The 9,799-nt window shown below is 35.8% G+C and overlaps 1 long non-coding RNA gene across 2 annotated transcripts; it reads left to right on the top strand.

Annotated features, from left to right (window-relative positions):
* Positions 1-328: 328 nt before the first annotated feature.
* LOC132069863 (uncharacterized) lies at positions 329-3,938 on the top strand. Of its 2 annotated transcripts, XR_009417834.1 has the most exons (4): positions 329-429; positions 1,858-1,987; positions 2,943-3,122; positions 3,402-3,938. It is a non-coding gene; the product is annotated as an uncharacterized LOC132069863 (long non-coding RNA). The 2 variants fall into 2 exon arrangements; XR_009417833.1 differs by having other exon boundaries at positions 2,943-3,938.
* The last annotated feature ends 5,861 nt before the right edge of the window (positions 3,939-9,799 follow it).

The raw sequence follows: 9,799 nt of genomic DNA, 5'->3' as shown, positions 1-9,799 counted from the left end.
TGTACTTTTATTTACTTAAAATAAGTGAGAGGAGGAGGTAGGTTCTAGTATTATATTATGGAGCAAAATATTAAATGGTATTCATTTAGTGTAACTGTAATAGGATTTCACCCAGTGAGAATATAATGAACAGTGGAGAAATTTCTTTTCAAACTACCTTTTTATAAATACAGTATGTAGGGGGATAGCATATAAGAAATTAAAGATAGAGTAGAAAGTAATCTTACCCCTAAGGAGTTGCAGCTGGGCCAATTATCAAAGATTAGGAGCAGGCCTGACTTTAACAGGACCCAGCTGTAACCAGTGAGGAGCAGAGTGCTATAAAAGAGTGGGGTGGCTGGGTGAGAAGGGAACTGGGGTCAGTTGGCTGCTTTGTGAGGAAGAAAGAGTCCGTGCTCTGAGAAGCTGCCCATGCGAAACACCAACAAGGTATGAAGCTTTTACAATAAGAACACAACAGTACGGAACCCTTGAAATAAGATGGCAACAACAGTAGTCCTGGGATTTGGGGAGGTTTTGCTTTCCTGTTTGATTAATCTTTCAGCTTATTTTCATTTTTAGCAAATCTTTAATTTAGGGATTAAAAGCACTTAAATATTTTCTAACATTTTCACTTGTAGCTATATATTTTTGGGCAGATTGTACCAAAATGTTGAGATCAATTCAGTTGCATTACACTGGAGAGTACAACACAGACCACTTGTCTAGGCCATAATACATCAGCTTCTTTAGAAGCAGGTTGTGGGAAATGTTATTGAAAGTTTTGGATAAATCAAGATAGACCATGATGCCCCACTCCTTGATGTGCATCAACTGAGCAGGTTGCTTTGTCGGAGAAGATGATCAGGTTACCAAGAATGATCTTCCACTGAGGAATCCAGGCTGGCTTTCTCCAGTCACAGATTTCATTCAACTTCTGAGAGGAGCCTTTGTTCCATAACTTTTGCAGGGACTGTTATATGACTGAGGGGGCTATAATTTCCTGTACTCTGCTGTAATGATAGGGATGGCAGTTGTACCAGGTTTGTAGCTGTGTGACTTAAGGCATCTCAGCAAGAGCCTCTCCTGGCATCTGAGGCTGAGCAAGGGAACCTGTTAATTTATGACAACTGCCAGGGGAAAGAAAAAACAGTGAAGCAGCTGGATGTTGCAGTTGTGACTGCTGTTCTTCTGCTTTTACTGTTCTAAAATGGAAGGGAGACAGAATATTTTGGCAACTGCAAAAAGAGGACCTGCTCCCTGGGTTACTGAGAAATATATGCTTGTATCATTCCAATTATGACTGAATTTCCTTGAAATAAAATTGGATAGCAGTAGAATGGAGCAGGTCAGGACAGACTTCTTTTTTAGGTGTTGGTTGGTTTTGTATATGTGTTTGTTTGCTTCAAAAAGAGTTTAACTGAATTTTTCTTCCTTGGTGTGAAAAGCAATGAAAAAGAATAGAATCGGTGTCAGAGAAGAAAGTACCAACATAGTTCTTTAAATAGATACTGTTGTGGTTAACTGCAGCAGAAACAAATTAACATGTCCATAATAGTAATTTTAAGCTTTAGCTTTTTTTAATTACTCATTGAATGTGTAAGTATAAAAGGAAGAGCATAGCACTCATCCTTTTCTCTAAATCACACAAATTTTGCCTCAGAGGATTTGTGTACTGTGATGCACAATATTCCTTAATTTTAGTCTGAGGACCCTGTGTTATGCATAAGAAGCGATAAAGCAGACTATAAAACAAAAATCCGCAAGCAATAAAAACAACAAACTTATGTGCACAGTATCTCAAATACTCAATAACTTATAATGAGAGAAATTAATGCATGTATTTTCTATTTATTTTTCATTGGTACATTGGTTTAGAGAAAAATTATGGCCAAAAGGACCTCTGAAGGTTATACAAATTTCTGCTTAAAAGCTGAATCTTGAACCTCGAGACTGGAGCTTCTTCAACCCTACGAGACAACCTTTTCCAGTGTTTACAGCTCTTGTGGTAATTATTTTCCCTATTATGTGGTGGGAATTTTCAGTTTTCCACCTTGTGTCTGTTGATACTTGTCCTATCCACTGTGCATCTGTCTCACCAGGGAAGGCTGAGAGAAAAAAGACATTGATTTCCTAATCTATGTTCTTTGTCACTGTCCCCTTGCTGCACCTCTTAGACACAGAGATGGCAAAAAGAACTAATAGAGACTAAAGAAAGCATTTAGTAGGGGAAAAAAACTAATATTATTTCTCTTTATTAAAAATAACAACAGCTGAAAAAACCATCAAAGAGACCCCAGACTAGAGCTGGAAGCTCTACAGTACAAAGAAAGTCAACATAGAAACGCACTTGACTTTTTTTGGCAAGCACGTACAAATCTGGAGTTAAGGGAAAGAAAAATCTGAGAGGGAAAATATATAGTTCTTTCTCAAATTAGCTGTCATACACTTGAAAAATGCACCTGAAAAAGGCGGTAACTAGAACACATAAGGGAAGTCATGGTTATAGCTAGAGCTAGTCAGTTCTGCTCCTGTTGGAATGTAAGGGTGATGTTTTACAAGACAGTAGAAAAAAAATTGTGAAGTTGTGAACTGCATTTCCAGGGTTTGTGAGATTCCCATTGAACAAGATGACAAGGGGTTCAATATTAATGCTCTTAAGCATGGAACAAGAATGTTTTAGTGAAACTAGCAATTTGGTCATTTCCTTTCTACATAGACTGACTCATCTGTGCCATATACGCATGTTAAGATGATACTGTTTGTACTTAACTAAGGCTACACAAGAGATTTAGCTGAGGCAGACTCAGATATAACCATGGAATTAATTAACAGTTAAACAATATCCATGTTCAAGAGTGCAGTGCTTCATCTCACTTCCAGGATCTCTTATTTTGTTATACAGGCTTTGTTTCATAATACCACTTATATTAATTATTTCTTATTATTGCATTTTTTATTAGATTCACAGACCACCACAATCATTCAGCCTGAAGACTCTGAAATGTTTAAGTGCTCAGAAATCTAGAAAACAAGTGCCCTATCTCTAGGACTGTTATTTACCTTTCAGTCAAGTGAGACTGTTGATGTCTGTGAAGCCAGATGAAGCCAAAAGAGTTTTTCTTTTCCTGCAAAAGAAATTGGTAAGATCTGATAAGACAAGATTTAGTTGAGATAGTCTTTATTATCAAGTAAGAAGGATCAAGCCATATGTCACCTTAGTATGGTCTGGTCACTGTAGAAACAGAAGAAAGATTTTATCCTGTTTTTTGTAACTTTGGTGAAACACTGGAAAAATACATACAGGTACCATTTCTCTGAATGTACTCACCTAAAATAATTATATTATTTCTCATATCTACCTCTCAAATAAACAGAAGTTGCAGTGGTCTTTCAGTTGCTGTAAAGTCCTTTCCTTGCAGGATACAATGGATGAGCACAAACTGTGTAAGGAATACTCAATCATCAAAATTTGTGTGAACTTGAAAACCAAAATCCATTACCAATGCAAGAGTGAAAGATTTCATCCATTCTTTGAGAATTTCAGGACTGCTGCATGCTACGCATTAAGTACTGAATAAATTCCTAGATTGAACATTTTTATTTGATAAAGCTCATTGCATATTAAGAAAAATAATGAGACACCTTTAATTTATTGCTGGTGTGTTAACTGGTTTCTTTAAGCTTTGTTTTTAATTATTTTTCCCTGTAATGAATAAGTATATTTTTTGTCCATTCCTTTTTCCTTTATGAGTAATTTATTTGAAAAAATGGCTATAAAATAAATTAAATAATTAAATGTACTGCTATTTTTATACTGAAAGTCATGTAGTTCAATTATTTATATTTAATCGGTTGTTAATACCCTTGTACAAAAGTATCATTGACAAAAGCAGAGAAATGGATCTCTTCTCTCTCTTATCAAGAGATAACTAGAAATAAAGCAACCTTAATTTAAATCATTATGTCCAGAATTTTTTATCTCTGCGTATCTTTATTCCCTTTTAAACTCAGTGTATAAGATCCAATCTTTCCATTTTCATTAACTGAAATACACTTAGTTTTTTATCTTCGCAGCAGACGAACTAAAAAAGGAAATATTTCATTTAAGTTGAATGGTTGCCACATCATGTGTCAGACAATTTACAACATTGTGACTCAATTCCTTAGCTCATCACTACTTCTAAAATGGCAACTGTGAAGTTGATTTAAAAAAAAATTGTTTATTTACTATTTCCCCACCATTGCTCATCTGTGTAACCAGACAGTGAAATGACAGAATGTCACAAAAGTATAGGAACATTCAAACTATGACATAGGATGTTATAGTGAATCCATATGCCATCTGGCACCTCTGAAGAACAGTGATGTGAGGAATAACAATCTGCTGCAGATAATGAGGTAGGAGTAATGCAAATGCAAACTCTGACCCTGAGTTCCATTAAAAAGACAACAGCATAAAATACAGCAGGAAACTGTATGAAACAAAAAGCAAAAGCAGCAGCTTAGCAGAATTGGTGAACAAGGTAGAAATTACCAGGACAAACAAATCATAAACACCAAATCATGTTATGAAGTCTGCTGAACCGTGGCCATTTGAAAACGGGAAAGAAAAGCGGGCTGTTTATTTGTAAAGGAGAAGAACTTGAAAATGAAAAAGTGAAACACAAGGTGAAGTAAAACAGTGTTTGGGTCTGTTAAGGATACTTGTGGAGCAGCTTTTTGCTTGACCATGTCAGGCTGAAGCTAGAAAACAAATTTATTTTGAGTTATTTTCTCCAGCAAAACTTATTCCTGGTTGCCCTGTGTAGTTAGGGAAGTGACAGGCTGGATGTGTTTCCTTACTCTGCTCAGGGTCATCTACAGGAGGTCATGTAAACATCCTTAGTGCAAAGAACAGCAGTATTAAATTATTTGAATTTCAAGAATTATAGAGTATATCACAGATCATTCTAATGATCACCCTTAAATCTGAGAAACAAAATAAGGTGATGTATTGCTGAACAATTATGAAAAAAAAATTCCCGCAAATGAAAAATCAGAAGAAATTAGTTCATTCTACCTGCTGAGAGCTCTCTTTGCTGAAGGTCTCAGCACTTCACACTAGAAAAATACAAACTCATGTAACTAGGTGTTTGTAAGGTACCCCAAATGTTACAGTAGATGTACTCAAATTTTCCTGATCTGCAAGATTGACCTCAGATCTGCTTTATTATTTCATACTTCTGTGCTAATGTAGACCTCTGATTGCCTCTGATTATTCCTCCATCAGCCAAATGAGTAAGAATCCAAAATCTTCTGAAATGATGCAGACAATCCTGTGGAGAACCCACCAGCTAATTAGTAGAAAAGATCCTTTGCAACTTAGTCTCACATAATTAGCACAAGATAAATTAAAAGTACTTGCAAAATAGAAAATTGTAGCCTCAAGAGATTATTATAGATATTCACTAACTTCAAAGCAGTAGAACTACATTATTTGCAAATTGTTCTATTATTGCTGAATTTGATTTTTTGTTTGCTTATTTTGGTTTGGTGTTTGGTTTTGTTTTGTTTTTCCTTTCTGACCTAAAGACACATTGGCAGTTTGAAGGCTTACCTATTTTTGCAGCTGAATGAAGGAAATTGCTTCTCCCTGTAAATAATCTCACTTGAATAATTACTAGTAGATATTTATACATTCTGTTTGCAAATTTCTGCTTTATAGATAATTTGTAACTTCTCTAAGCAGTACCCACAGTCCTCATTATTCTTGTCACTGTATGTTTTGCTTAATGTCTAATTACAGTTCATAACTGACACGGAAAACAATGTAATCTACATAATGTTCAGCCATGTGTCTTCCAGACTGCCTGACAACAGCTCTGTCCTAGCAAGACTAATGGAGAGGAATCACTGGAGTATATGACTGTGACAGTCCTTCTTCCTTCTAGTGCTAGGTACATCACACGACTGAAATAATAAGTAATATCACTGTTTATAAAGCTAAGTTATGAACCACTTTCTCACAGGTTGCCTGTTGCCTAGATGCCAGAGATGCCCATAAAAGTCTGTTTTCTTGAATGATTTTTTGCATATTTTACCCAGTGATTCAAGCTTATGAATCATGGAGCTTATATAGAGAATTCTACTCATGTATGGATCAAAGTCATGGCTGATTGATGCAATAACATTTTTGGAATTACGTTCACCACCATTAAGTTACTGAAGGTGTATAGGGTACTGATGTTGTGGTGACTTTTTGTAAGAAAGGTTCTTTGACAGCATGAATAAGATTTATTCATAGCAGACTTACCTTACTCCCTTACTCCCACATGCTGTGAGAGACAATTACCTTCACTACATAAAGATTTATTTTTCTGAAATGTTTAAGCCATTGCTTACAGAATATAAGTTGTACTTGCCACTGTGGCCTTCGAATGGTCCTGGATCACAAACATCAACAGCAACTAACGTGAATTCAGCATGGATTGAGAATGTGAACTTGTGTTTTGACCAAGATTAAATAATTTAAATAATGTTATTGCTCAAAAAATCTCTCAAAATATTGCTGTTTTGCCTATTTTTATATACATTATGTAGACATAGAAGTGGGTCAAAACTCAAAAAACTTAAGTTTTGCTAGAATTTCTCCTCAGCCTAATAATAGGACATAGACTCTGTTTTGACTTTTCTTTAGTAGAGTAGAATCTTAAAGAGCTTTGCTTGCCTCTCATATGTATTTTGGATACAACATTATGTTTCTAGTCTTCTAAAAAATTCTGGCACAGGAAATCTTGTATGCTTCTTCTAGCAACTCAGCCTATGCTAAGTATTCATTTGAGTTCTTTCATCATCTGCTTAAAACTTCTCATTTTTTGGCTGTATAGTTTTACATTGCTGAGTGGTGCTCAAAAATCTTTTTTATTATGTTTTAATTGCATTGGTTAGTGTAAGTGGTCAAAAAAATGAAAATACCTCTTTAATGTTAAAGAAAAGTATGCTGCCCAGATATTTTCTTGCAAGTTAATGCTTGAGAAATACTTTTTTTAAAACAGTGCTTATTTTAAAAAGTTTAAAGTTTCTTCCATCTTTTTAGACAATAATAAAAAGATTCAGTTACTATGAATTTAATAAGAAGGATGTTTTTTGCCCCAGAAAGGACAAAATTACTCTTCTTTTGTACGTTGCCATTATGTTCTTGCATTTTTCTAGTCACACTCACTCCTGTCTATAAATGAGGATGTTTTAAGAGATTCAACTACTGGAGAATGCACGGATTGACTTCAAACAGAAGTATGTTCTATAGTTCTGTGTTATGTTGAAATTATTTCACTTAACTTATAGTACATTAATTTGTGCTTTGTATTTTATCATAAAAATCTCAAATACATTTGCTAATTTATGATTAATACAACCTTTTCTAATTCTGGTGTTTACTCTAAGAACAATATTCCTATTAATAAGTAAAATAGGCCAGAGCATGCTCTGAAATCAGGTGGGTCATCTTGACATAAGCATCCGCTGTAAGCATACAGCATATGCAAACCAGTGGCTTTGTCCCAGCTGAATGTTAGCTCATACTCACCCTTTCACAGATCACATCCTGCAGTGCTTCTCAAGCACAAAACACCTGCCATGCTCTCAGTTCACCTACTTCACTCACAGCTGGTGCAGAGGCAAAAAGACATGCACAGTACATCATACACCCAGTCAAGATGAGAGCACGGTTTAAGTCAGCACCCTCCCACTGATATCTCACACCAAACCACTGCAATTCTTGGTTATTTCTGTCCATAATGCTGCTAGCACAACCTTGTCTCCTGTACTTTTTTCATTACTAGCTAATCACCTCAATTTCCTCCATTCTCTATGCTAAAAAAAACTGTCTACACAAGTATAGCTCTTCAGTTTTATTATAGAATGAACTGTATGTTGAAGAAAATTGACAAGGTGGATCAGTAAAATGAACTCATACAAACAAACAGCGGTCAGTCATTGAACTGGCCTGGGAACTGTACAAAAGTTTACAAAATTACTGGTTTGTAAAGTGTTTTTGACCATCACCAGGATGAAGTTTTGGTTTTGACAGTGTGGTGCTGGGAGGGAGGTTCTGGAACTCAAGTAAGAGAGATGGGACTGGTTCTTCTTCCTTGTTCTGCTGGATGTGAGGTGGCTTCTATTCCTCTTTTTCAGATCCAGTCTGTGGTAAGACTGGTCACTCAATCTGCAATCACTGTGTGCTCGCTTTGCAAACCATGGCCACCCACCAGCAGGACAGGCAGGAGAGTTGAGATTTATCAGCACTGTGTGCACACACACACAGAGTGCTTGCATACACATCAGCAGTACAATGAGCCTATTTTAACCACCTGATCTGTCTCTAATCTTGCTTAGCAGATCAGACTCACATGTACACACACACAAATATGTACAAACATAACAAGTCTGTCTCATAGCTGGTTCACTTATGGCTCCCCCAGCAGCAGGCCTGGACATACTGTTTGCTGTAAAGTTCAATTTTAAGCTTCCTACTGTCTCACACAGAGAACATACACAGGAAATTATTAAGGAATGTAGTTTAAGGAAGAGATAGAATAGGCTGTGGTGATCAGGCTCATCAGGGCATGTGTACTCACAAGATCCTTTCTTAAATGCTACTGACCTATTTCAGCCTCCCTGTTCTTCAATTTACCATTATTCTTGTGACATCTACCTTGATCCCTCTTTTGAGTCTTCCTCTGAACATCATACAATAATATTTGTTCCTCTTTGCCTCATTTCAGGAGTTTTATGCAGTCTCTCAAGCCCCTTCAAATGTCTCTTAATGAGGGTTGAGGTTTTGTGGGTTTTTTTAATGATACCCATGATAATTTTATCAGTTGCAAAGTATCAAGGTTACACTTGAGTTGTTCCTTTAGTGGCCCTTCAGCCAGCAGCCTGAGGTCTATGTTTTAGGGTTTTTTTTATTATCTTTGTTTTTTCTCATGTTCATGAGGGTTTGTGTGTTTGGTTTATTGTCTTTCTTATCCTTTCTTATCCTTCGAAGTAGCCTAATAAATAAAGTGTTCCTACATTCCACATATCCTTAAATTGTTGTGTCTATACAAAAGCAAGGTCTTCTGAGATAGCATTGTACTTCATATGTCTCATAGAAAATTTCACACAGAGCAGTTTTGGGAGCCTGATAAATAGCTCAAGAAAAAGTGTGCAGGACATAAAATCTGACAAAGAGTACAAATGACAAGAATCATGTGCCTAGAAACATGACTGGAAGTATTTTTCATACCAGTTTATATGTATCCAAAGACTCAAGAATGACCATTGAGTCCAGAAAGAGTCAAATTCTCTGTTCTAGTTCTGACCATCTTCTCCTCTCCAAACAGAAGAATGATAGACTGTAAGAGTATTTAGAAGCTGAGAATGACTGCATATAATATCCCTTTACACAGAGATGCCTTCCTAAATAGTTCATTTTCAAGATGCTAGCCCTCATTTCTGAATATAAGTATATATTTCCTTTTCAAGATGCTTGCCCTCATTTCTGAATATAAGTATGTTCATAAAATAGTCTTGGTATTCTCAGTCTTGAGCATTAATGTTAATCTTAATTTTAGTCATCCTTATCCACATTTGAGCTGGTTCCACTAGCAGAAAAATTTAGGATTAATTACACATATAGGTGTCCATAATGTAGTTTTAAACATTCAGAAAATAATATATGTTCTATTTCTGTGACATAAATCAGTTACTGATATAATATCTAACATCTATCTAAAAGTTACTGATTTATATCTAATGTCTACATCATAGTCTACATCATAGTCTCTACCTCACTGCT

This window comes from Ammospiza nelsoni, chromosome 2 (assembly GCF_027579445.1).
Source record: "Ammospiza nelsoni isolate bAmmNel1 chromosome 2, bAmmNel1.pri, whole genome shotgun sequence".
Lineage (NCBI taxonomy): Eukaryota > Metazoa > Chordata > Aves > Passeriformes > Passerellidae > Ammospiza > Ammospiza nelsoni.
This window is presented reverse-complemented; position numbering and strand designations above follow the sequence as displayed.